Genomic DNA, 10489 nt, shown 5'->3' with positions numbered 1-10489 from the left:
CCGCCACGTCCACGGTAAAGCAATCTGGCGGCGCTGCCGCCAAGTCAGTCGTCAAGAAGTCGCAGATGCTACGCCGACCGCCCAGAAAACAGCAGCCGCCGCTGCCACGGCTTCCAGTCGATGACTACAAGGTTGTGGTGAGGCCACGTGGCGGACTTAGCCTCCGCGCGGTCGGAACGCCGACCATCTTTACCGCCGTATGCCGAGGACTCGGCCTCAACTGCCGAGAGGCATTGAAGACAGACCGTCTTCGTGTTTACCCAGTGAACAATACGCTCATAATTAGTACTCCGGTGGATATCAGAGCACAGAAGTATGTCGCCCTGAAGAATCTGCAACTCGAAGACCATACCTTCGAGATGAGTGCCTACCTCCCACCCCTGGACGACTCCGTCCGAGGAATCATCTACCAAGCCCACAGCGGTGAAAACTACAAGGAGATCATGTATGGCCTGATCCTCTTCAATCCGACCCTTCCGATCGTGGACGCCCGGCAGCTGGGAAACACCACCTCGATCCTCATAACTTTTACGGGAACCAAGGTACCCAAGTCTCTTTGCTTCCTAGGAGGCATGTACAGCTGCTACCCATTCTACAGCAAAGTTTAGTCGTGTTTCAACTGTCGTAACACCGGTCATCGCACCGACACCTGCCCGAAAGCAAAGAAGAATCTCTGTCATCGATGCGGGGAGAAGCACACTCCGAAAGAAGACCCGGACTGCACGCTGAACTGCATCATCTGCAGCGGTACCCACCTCACGGGGAACAAGAAACGCAAGTACCACTTCATACGTCCAAATCCCAGCAAGAGAAGAGTCAAGACCAAGATGAGGTTTCCGTGAGGACGGCCAAGGATCCTCGTCGGGTGGACGTCGCTCCCGAAGAAGATAAAGATCCAACTCCAGCCACCGGAACCAGACTCCGGACAGTAGCTACGGAGGAGCCGGAGCCGATCCACGTCCTTCCCACCACTTCAAGAAGGAAGAGGGGGACAGGGAGGACCAGCTGCCGGCAGGTCAAGAGAAGAAGGTGAGCTGGGCACACGTGGCCCCCCAATCTAAACAAAGTACATCTCTGGATTCGGAGCTGTAGGTCTTAAGAGATCAGAATAGGCAGCTAAAGGCTAGCTTAGACGCACTATACGCCGAGCTCCGCATGAGTAGGGGGAACTCCTCGAGTTCTCCCCCGGATTCGGGGTGCTCCAGTGCAGTTCCGATATCAATAGAAGCACTCTCTTCAGCCTCGGATGTGTCGTCTTCCCCTGCATCTTCTCCCCAACGCAGCCCTCCTGTGAAAAAGAGGGCACTCTCAGCAGTTAAGGAAACGGAAACCGACTCCCTTGAGGAGAGACTAGCTCCCCTCTACCAAGCCTTCGCTAACAAGATCGAGTAACGCCTCACAGTGTTCATGGATCAAGTCAATTCCCGCATGGTCGAGCGTTTTTCCGCTTTCTCAACACATATTAATGGCTGCATGGATGCTATAGAAACGCTTATCAGTAATATTGAGGCCACACAAGCCACCACTATTAACGAGGTAAAACCCTGCAGGAAAGAGTGGATGCCCTCTCTGCTTTGGCACCATCCGCTCTCTTGCCGAATGGTAGACCCTCCCCCCCCCTCAGATGTCCGACCCCATTAACCAAGCCAGACTCCACCATGGCGGCCAACCATAAAGTAACAAGAGCATGGAAGTGGAAGTGCAGGGGCTTTTGCGCTAAGCGGGACAATCTGCAAGTTGTATCAAAAACCTAGGACCAGAAGCTCCAGATGTGATAGCTCTGCAGGAGGCCCATTGCGAGGTCAAACTGCCGGATTGTAGTCGTTTCCCCCTCCAGATATAGTCACACCATACACGGCTGTCCTCTTTCAGAGGAGTCTGAACGCAACAACACACCCGCTCGACGGCATCGACTTGGACTGCCTCTTGATTGAGCTCCTCCCGCAAAAGAGAGGTCTCTGCTCCTTATACATCCTTAATGTGTACAGTAATCCAAAAGCTGACCACCCTCCAATCATCGCTGCCCTAAATACGGCGGCCATGCAGGCTGGATGCTCTCCACTCCTGGTGGTGGGGAATTTCAACGCACCTAACACAGGTTGGGGATACAAGAGGAATAATGAGAAGGGCACGCATTTATGGAACCACATACAGGACACGGGTTTCACCCTGTACACAGACCCTGCGACACTGACACGGATAGGAAACGGTGTAGGAGCGAATTGCCCGGATCTCGCTCTAGGCTAGAATATCTCGAACGTAAAGTGGATCAACACTCTGGAAAATTCCGGGAGTGACCACTACATCGTCATGTCCATCGCTACGCAGGGTTCTCTAAAGGGAAAGAACAAGAGACCGGCCCGCATCGCGGACTGGGATAGGTTGAGAACCTTAAGGGAGCAACACTGCTTCTGCCACTAACGACAACCTAGAGGATTGGGCCTCGAGTCCCATACAGGATGTGGAGACTGCCACCCGCGAGATTCCCTCTCCGGAGGAGATCTCGTCGGTGGATAGTCGCCTCCTCCATCTGTGGCAAGCGTACCAGAGCCTTCAGCACTCAAAAACACAATGGTAAGCTACACCTAAGAATAGGTTGACTAGCTAAGGGCATCGAGAGCCATTCACAGAACTTGGCCAAGCAGCAATTAGGCCAGGTTTGAGATCAAATTAGCGGTAAACTGGGACTGAAGGACACGCGGCATTTGCTGCGCTATCTTTTAGACCCAGAGAACTGCAAGTCTGCCCACAGGAAGGACATAATACGTATCCTTAACGAAAACCTCCTTGCGGATGACGATATTCTGGAGGAGCTGAGAAACAGATGCTTAGACATGTCCCCTCAGGAACCCCTCCCGAGCTGAGGGTATCGCCAATCCGGGACTGGACGAGGGAATTGCGGAGTCAGAAGTGCGAGCAGCCCTTCACAGACTCCGTACTTCTTCCACTCCTGGCAAGGATGGAGTCACAAATCGCACCCTGCGCAACCTCGACGGGAAGTCAGTGAGGGCGCTCACCGACTTCATGAACAAGTGCTGGCGCGAAGGGGAACTCCCTCAATTCTGGAAGCACGCGAAGGTTGTCTTCATTCCAATACCCGGCAAGAAGCTAGCATTACAGAATCTCAGACCCATCCCGCTTACATCTTGCATGGGTAAGCTGGTGTAGCATGTGGTCCTCACCGTCTCCAGAACCACATGGACGCGAACAGTCTCTTCCCAGACACCATGCTAAACTTTAGACCTCATCTCTCGACCAAGAACACTATGCTTCGCATTTCGGAAGAAGTGCTTAGCTCAATCCATAAGAAGAGAACTAGGGCCATCCTGGCTCTTGATCTCACCAACGCATTCGACAATGTCGACCACGAGATAGTACTAACCTCTCTCTCCGGACTCAATGTAGGTGAACGAGTCCATATCTATATCAAAGCCTTCCTGTCTGACAGGACGGCGGAGATACAGATAGGGTCTCTGCAGTCTGACACCTTCCCCCTAAGTAGTAGAGGAACTCCGCAAGGGTCGGTGCTCTCGCCTTTCCTCTTTAACATCACCCTAATCCCGATGGCTAGAGCTCTCTCGGACATCTCCAACCTCTCACACTCTCTTTATGCCGACGATGTCACTCTATGGGTCACAATGGGTAGGGATGGAGAAATGGAGGAAACGTTGCAGGCGGCGGCTGACACCGTCGTCCGCTATACTGGCAGCGTTGGTCTTTCATGTTCCCCTCAGAAATCGGAGCGCTTGGTGATCAGGGGTCGCCCTTTGCCCAAAAGTACTCCCCCACCCTTTTTAGTGCATGTAGACCGTGTCCCTGTTCCCGAGGTAGCTACCTTCCGTGTTCTAGGTATGTACATTCAAAACAACGGTATGAATACCGGCACTCTAAACAAACTCATTGGCTGCGTCAGCCAGACAAACAGATTAATCAGGCGTATTGCGAACAAGCACAAGGGTATTAAGGAGGCGGACCTCAGGAGGTTGGTTCAAGCCTTCGTCCTGAGTCGTATCGTCTTTTCTATACCTTACTTGCATCTCCATCAATCAGAAAAGGACAAAGTAGAGTGCCTCATCAGGCAAACCTACAAATCTGCTCTTAATCTCCCTAAGTGTACGCACCCCGAGAGACTTCTACAGCTAGGGACACACAATACGACCGAACTGGTGGAAGTCCAGCGTGTGGCTCACTACGAGCATCTATCAAGAACCCCAGCGGGAAGAAGTATACTGCGAGAATTGCAGATTGGATAAGAATCCACACACAGTCCCGTAGGGCCGCTCCCCACAGATATACACAAAGAGCTCTATATTAATCCCATCTCCAAAAACACGCACCCTGAACACTACGCCGAAAGGCGGACAGCGCGGGCAACAGCACTACACAAGAACTATTCTCAGCTCCATGATACAGTCTACGTCGATGTCGCGCAGTTTCCTGACCACGAAGCGACTTTCGCGATAGGGATACTCGGCAACTCGGGCAACCCCCTTGCAGCGGCCACTGTTAAGGTGAAGCAGGCGGATGATTGCGAGGAGGCGTCTATCGCCCTGGCCATCGCCTCAACGGAAGCTGAATATAATCTCAGCGATTCCAAGACTGCCGTGCGAAATTTTGCGAACGGCAGAGTCCACGCTGCCACCATGTCTATTCTTGAGAGACAGTCCAATCTAGCACCTAGCCGCCAGATTCAAATTATCTGGGCGCCTGCGCACACGTCCCAACCGGGGAACGAAGCAGCCCACGATTTTTCCCAAGGATTCGTCAACCGGGCTGTGGCCTGCCCAAACCTGAGGTCGGCCAGGGACCGCATGGTCACGTATCACGACATAACTATGCACTATCGTCATAATAGACTTAAATACCCCCCCCCCCAATAAGTCTTTGACCAAACCTCAGCAGGTGACCTGGAGACAACTCCGGACAAACACTTTCCCCAACCATTATAAAAACTCGTTTATGTATCCAGAAGTATTCTCGCTCCAGTGTAAGCTATGTGGTCTAGTAGGGCCGACTTACCTCATATACTGCATGAATGTCCACGGGACACACCTCCGATAGACCTGCAGCTCTCGAGCCGCGAAGAGTGGGAGGTTGCGGTGCTCGGCTCCGACCTGAGGACCCAATTTCGGGCCGTGAGCCGAGCTTTAGAAGTCGCCGAGCGCCAAGGGCTCCTGGCCACACCACGCGACCAGCAGTGATGCAGGGAAAGAATAAAAGCGCAATGGAAATTCCACTCGATCTACGAAAGAGCACCTTTGAATGAGTTTTGACGAAAATAAAGTTTTTACCACCACCATCACCAACGAGTCACCCGTTGCGGTGGCTTAGTGGTTAAGGCCCTCGTCTACTGAGCCGGAGTACCTGGGTTCGAACCCGACACCGGCGGCCACGTTTCGATGGAAGATGAATTGAAAGGTGTGTCCCCCCACCTATTTCATTGCATTCTCCATTCTGTCTGCTGTCCTTTATTTCCTACTGCGACAACTATTGCTGTCAGGAAGAATGAAAAGGAAAGTACACGGGTCTGCCCACTGGCTCAAGCTGAGCCACAACTGCTGCCACGTGCTGAAAGTAAGAGTTGAAAGATCCCGCCGCGGTGGCTCAGTGGTTAGGGCGCTCGACTACTGATCCGGAGTTCCCGGGTTCGAACCCGACCGCGGCGGCTGCGTTTTTATGGAGGAAAAACGCTAAGGCGCCCGTGTGCTGTGCGATGTCAGTGCACGTTAAAGATCCCCAGGTGGTCGAAATTATTCCGGAGCCCTCCACTACGGCACCTCTCTCTTCCTTTCTTCTTTCACTCCCTCCTTTACTCTTCCCTTACGGCGCGGTTCAGGTGTCCAACGATATATGAGACAGATACTGCGCCATTTCCTTTCCCCCAAGAACCAATTATTATTATTAAAGATAGGAGAGGAAAGATAAGGAAAGACGCGCGCGCGCTGTCTCGGCCGATCCCGGAGGCAGTGCAATATAACCCGTGCCGGAGTGCTTCAAGCACTCCACCATATTTCCATAAATTTAATATCGTGGGTCCGAATCGGACCGCAACAGATATTAAATCGTTCTTTATTATAAAGGACGATTTAATATCTGCCCCAGCTCAGGTGCTTCAGTATCGATGGCAGATGCCGGGGCTAGCAAAAATCTCCTTTCTTTTATTATTATATTAAAAAACCACTTACTACTACTATATGCAAAAGACGCCCGTGTGCAGTACGAAGTCAGTGCACGTTAAAGATCCCCAAGTGGCCGAAATTATTCCGACCTCCACTACGGCACCTCTTTCTTCCTTTCTTCGTTCACTCCCTCCTTTATTCCTTCCCTTACGGCGCGGTTTGGATGTCCACCGAGATATGTGAGACAGTTACTGCGTCGTTTCCTTTCCTCAAAACCAATTTTCAATTTTTTTTACCACCGACTGAGACGACACATAATTTAAGATTTAAATCGGTTTATTTACGCCTAAACTGCTTCCATTACATGTTAGCGGTAAAAACCTGACGCGAACAGTGGAGTAGAAGATTTCTTAGTGGAGACTAAGCGCCACTAGTGCAGCTAGTGAATACTAGCAGTAGCTTTGGAGCGCCACCATTCGTTATAAGCCGTGTGTCAGAAAGTAAAGGCCGCTTAGTAGCATATGGTGGTTGGGCTTTCGTACAGCAATCGTCCTTCACGGCTTTGGAGTAATTCTTGAAAATGTATTTACCTGGACACAAGGTCATGAGTCTTTAAGCAGAGACCAGTGCACGCACGTTCTATAACCTGGCTCCGGACACATGTACAGTGGGATCCTTAGCCACAATAAGTCGGCGGATCTAGCTCCACCTCACAAGAGGCCCCACGAGGGTAAAAGCTCTAGCTTGCAGGCAGCAACATACGAACACCCGTCCGCTGTATGTGGAATGCCCCACACAATATCACGATGCCAAGTTATACAGGCAGCCCAAAATACCAAGCCTAAAAGCGGGCCGCGCTGTCCAGCTCAAGTCGTTATCTCACTGGGCGCAGCAGATTGCCAAGGCTGCAAGAGCCTTGACTAGGAGTCACTCTCTAGTTCGTGGTGTGCAAAGCTCTTTATTGAATAAAATGATGATCATCAGTACCGCCAGCCCCAATCGTTTGAGGTGTCACCTTTCTGGTTCACCTGCTTTTCTAAAGCGAAAGGTTTACTGGTCGCAGGTTGAGCAGTTTCGCGTGATTCTTGGAGAGCCGTGCTGAGCATGCGCCAGGAGCAGTGACGACACACGGCGCATTTCTCTCGCTCCCTAATCACAACTGCGCATGCGTCACTAGTAGCACCGAGCCACAGGTGTTCCGCTGATGCGCAGCGCCGCGCCTTTCCTCAAAATAATAATAATAAAATGGAACTTTCAATTTCCAGTGTTCTCTTTCTTATTTCCCTCCCTCCTTTATGCCCCGCCGCGGTGGCTCAGTGGTTAGGGCGCTCGACTACTGATCCGGAGTTCCCGGGTTCGAACCCGACCGCGGCGGCTGCGTTTTTATGGAGGAAAAACGCTTTAGAAAACCTTTAGAAATGGAAAATACCTTGTGCCGTGGCACAAGGAAAATACCTTGTGCCATGGCGCTCTTTGGCCGCAGATGTGCTTGCGCCATAAAAATCCATCATCATATTTCTTTTCTACTAAAAGTGTATAGCCATAAATCTATCGATTGTCTATAGACTGTCTATGTGATTTGCATTGCCTATAGATTGTTCTCTAAAGATTGTCTGTCGATAGTCTATAGACTCTATAAACAGAAGCCTATGGACAGTCTACAGACTCTGTAAAGAATTTTTTGTAAGGGTTGACAGCCGTTCTTCGGGCCAGCCGGAAAATCATAAATTTGTTGGTTGCCTCGCGTAGTCGTTCCCTGTTCAGACGAGCTTCGACTGGCCTCTTCGTTTTGTTGTCCAGCTTGGTAAAAATTAACACTGCTTTCTCATTTGCTTTTTTTTTGCCGGTGTGCTATATTCCATAACTTCCGTTACCTTGTCCACGCATTTTGTTTGTTGGTCGTCTTTTGAGTGGTTTTGTTTTGGCCTTTCTATGAGATATGCATCGCGGCGTCATTGTTAACCCAGCCACTTCATCTTGCAGGGAAGAAAGTCGAGATTACAACTCCTGAAGTGTCCCCACGTAAGTCAGACGCAGCTGAACGTATGCCGCAGCTGTCTTTCATCTGATCGACTCTTTTCACAAATCCCTTATCGAATCATGAGTGTATACTGAGGAACATCCCTCGCGAAAATTTCTTCAGACAGCCTATATACTGGCTATAGACGTCTGTCTATAAATTCTATAGACTCTCTATAGACGAACCATAGAGAACAGTTTATAGGCAACACAAATACTATGGACAGTATTTAGACAATCTATAATTTGTAGCCATACACTTTTAGTAGACTTGACTATAGACAGTCTATAAGCTATGAGTAGGCAAAAAGAAATATCTATAGGAAGGCAATAGGGTCTATAAGAAGTCTGTAGACTGTCTGTAGACCATATTTATAGGGGATGTTTGACAACTGGCGCGAGTATAAGTCACGTAATAGGCCAGCTAACGACTTCATCTCGGGCTCCGTGACGCTCATCATCAGTTCGCAGGAAATCATTACCAAGGCGGATAAGCACTATTGTATGCTGCAGCTCAAGAAAAAGCGGCAAATGCCCTTCAGAAAGGCCCTCTTGCCAAATGTCATACCGGTGCAGTTAACTGCCTTGCGCCGCCAGCCAACTACGATACCAAACCTAGCTAGAGTCACTGGATAACTTATTTAGTTACTCTAAGCCTAGCAAGTGAAAGGCGGCTTATCTATCCAGTGACTCTAGGCTACCACGATGACATGACAATAGATCGACGTGCATGTCCGGCATTCTTGGGCACAAATTTTGAATAATGAAATATTACAAGTTATTGTTAAAGAAATATTGACGGCAATGGTCCGTTCGTATGATGTATAGCAAAATCCTTTTAGCGTTAAATTTTACCCGCCGCGGTGGCTCAGTGGTTGGGCGCTCGGCTACCGATCCAGAGTTCCCGGGTTCCAACCCGACCGCGGCGGCCACGTTTCGATGGAGGCGCCCGTGTGCCGTGCGATGTCAGTGCACGTTTAAGATCCCGGGTGGTCGAAATTATTCCGGAGCCCTCCACTACGGCACCTCTTTCTTCTTTTCTTCTCTCAGTCTCTCCTCATTTTTAGAGTGAAATTGCAAATTGAAGATCAGTTTTTGAGGAAAGGAAATGGCGCAGTACTGTCATTACATCTCGGTGGATACCTGAACCGCACCGTAAGGGAAGGGATAAAGGAAGGATTGAGATTAGAAAGGAAGTAATAAGTGCCGTAGCGGAGGGCTCCGGAATAATTTCGACCACCTGGGGATTGTTAACGTGCACTGACATGTGGTGGTGGAAAACATTTATGGGCAGATACACTTACATCGCACAGCACACGGGCGCCTTTTGCGTTTAGCCTTCATCGAAACGCGGCCGCCGCGCCCGGGTTTAAGGAAGTATGCAATTATTACAAATCCACGCACCAAACTATTCCCACCCCGTGCAAAGGGCTGGTGAAGGCCAACGAGCGGGTACTCCTGCGCCTGCTCACTCACACGATGCTGTGCCCGGCAACCCTAAAGCATTTCGATCCTCAATTCGACGGGCGCTGCTCACACTGTGGGGAGGTGTCTGACACCTACCACATGGTGTGGGCCTGCCAGCAGAACCCATCCCTACCCCCCTATCCCAAACCCTACCCGAGAGGACTGGGAGGCGACTCTGTCCGGCTGCTGCACCCTCGAGCCCAAAGGTCCTTAACGCAGCGTGCCCGGGCTGCGGCAACCGCCAATGGGGTGTCTGACTTGGCATCCCACCTAGTGGTTGTAAGGGAGTGACCCTTCAGGTCACGATCCCCAACACCTTTCTCTATCATTAATAAATGTTTTCACCACCATCACCCCCCGGGTTCGAACCCAGGGACTCCGGCTCAGGAGCCGAGCGCCTAACCACTGAGCCACCGCGGCGGGTATTTTAGAGTTTCCATCGCTCGCACCCAGCAGTTAAGACCGCCATAGATAACTAACGGGGTACGCTTTTGACGACAGTAAAAACGTTAATGTAAAGAAAATTCAAGCCTGCTAATCAGAGATATTCGATTATATTGATTGTTGTAGTGATATCTTACAAGAAAAAAATGGTGTTCATAAACTGGTTCTCGTTCAAAAATATTTTTGTCCAGAATTGCTGGCTGTGAACTTGGTAGCATGGCTTCCTCTATGGGGAATTCGCCACTTCGCCCTTGAGATAATCAGACTATAGTCGCAAATGCACTCACCGGTGCATTTTAGAGACCTTAAAGAGCTCCAGGATTACACTCGTCTTTGCAGAGAAGCACGCTATGAAGCGCAAGCGACAGCGATAACCGTATCACGTGCTCCGCTTCTTTCATAAGCGTACGCGCTCCCTGTTCGCAAGGATCATCATTATC

The sequence above is a fragment of the Amblyomma americanum genome, chromosome 10 (genome assembly GCF_052857255.1).
Source record: "Amblyomma americanum isolate KBUSLIRL-KWMA chromosome 10, ASM5285725v1, whole genome shotgun sequence".
Classification (NCBI taxonomy): domain Eukaryota; kingdom Metazoa; phylum Arthropoda; class Arachnida; order Ixodida; family Ixodidae; genus Amblyomma; species Amblyomma americanum.
Note: the sequence above shows the minus strand (reverse complement) of the source record.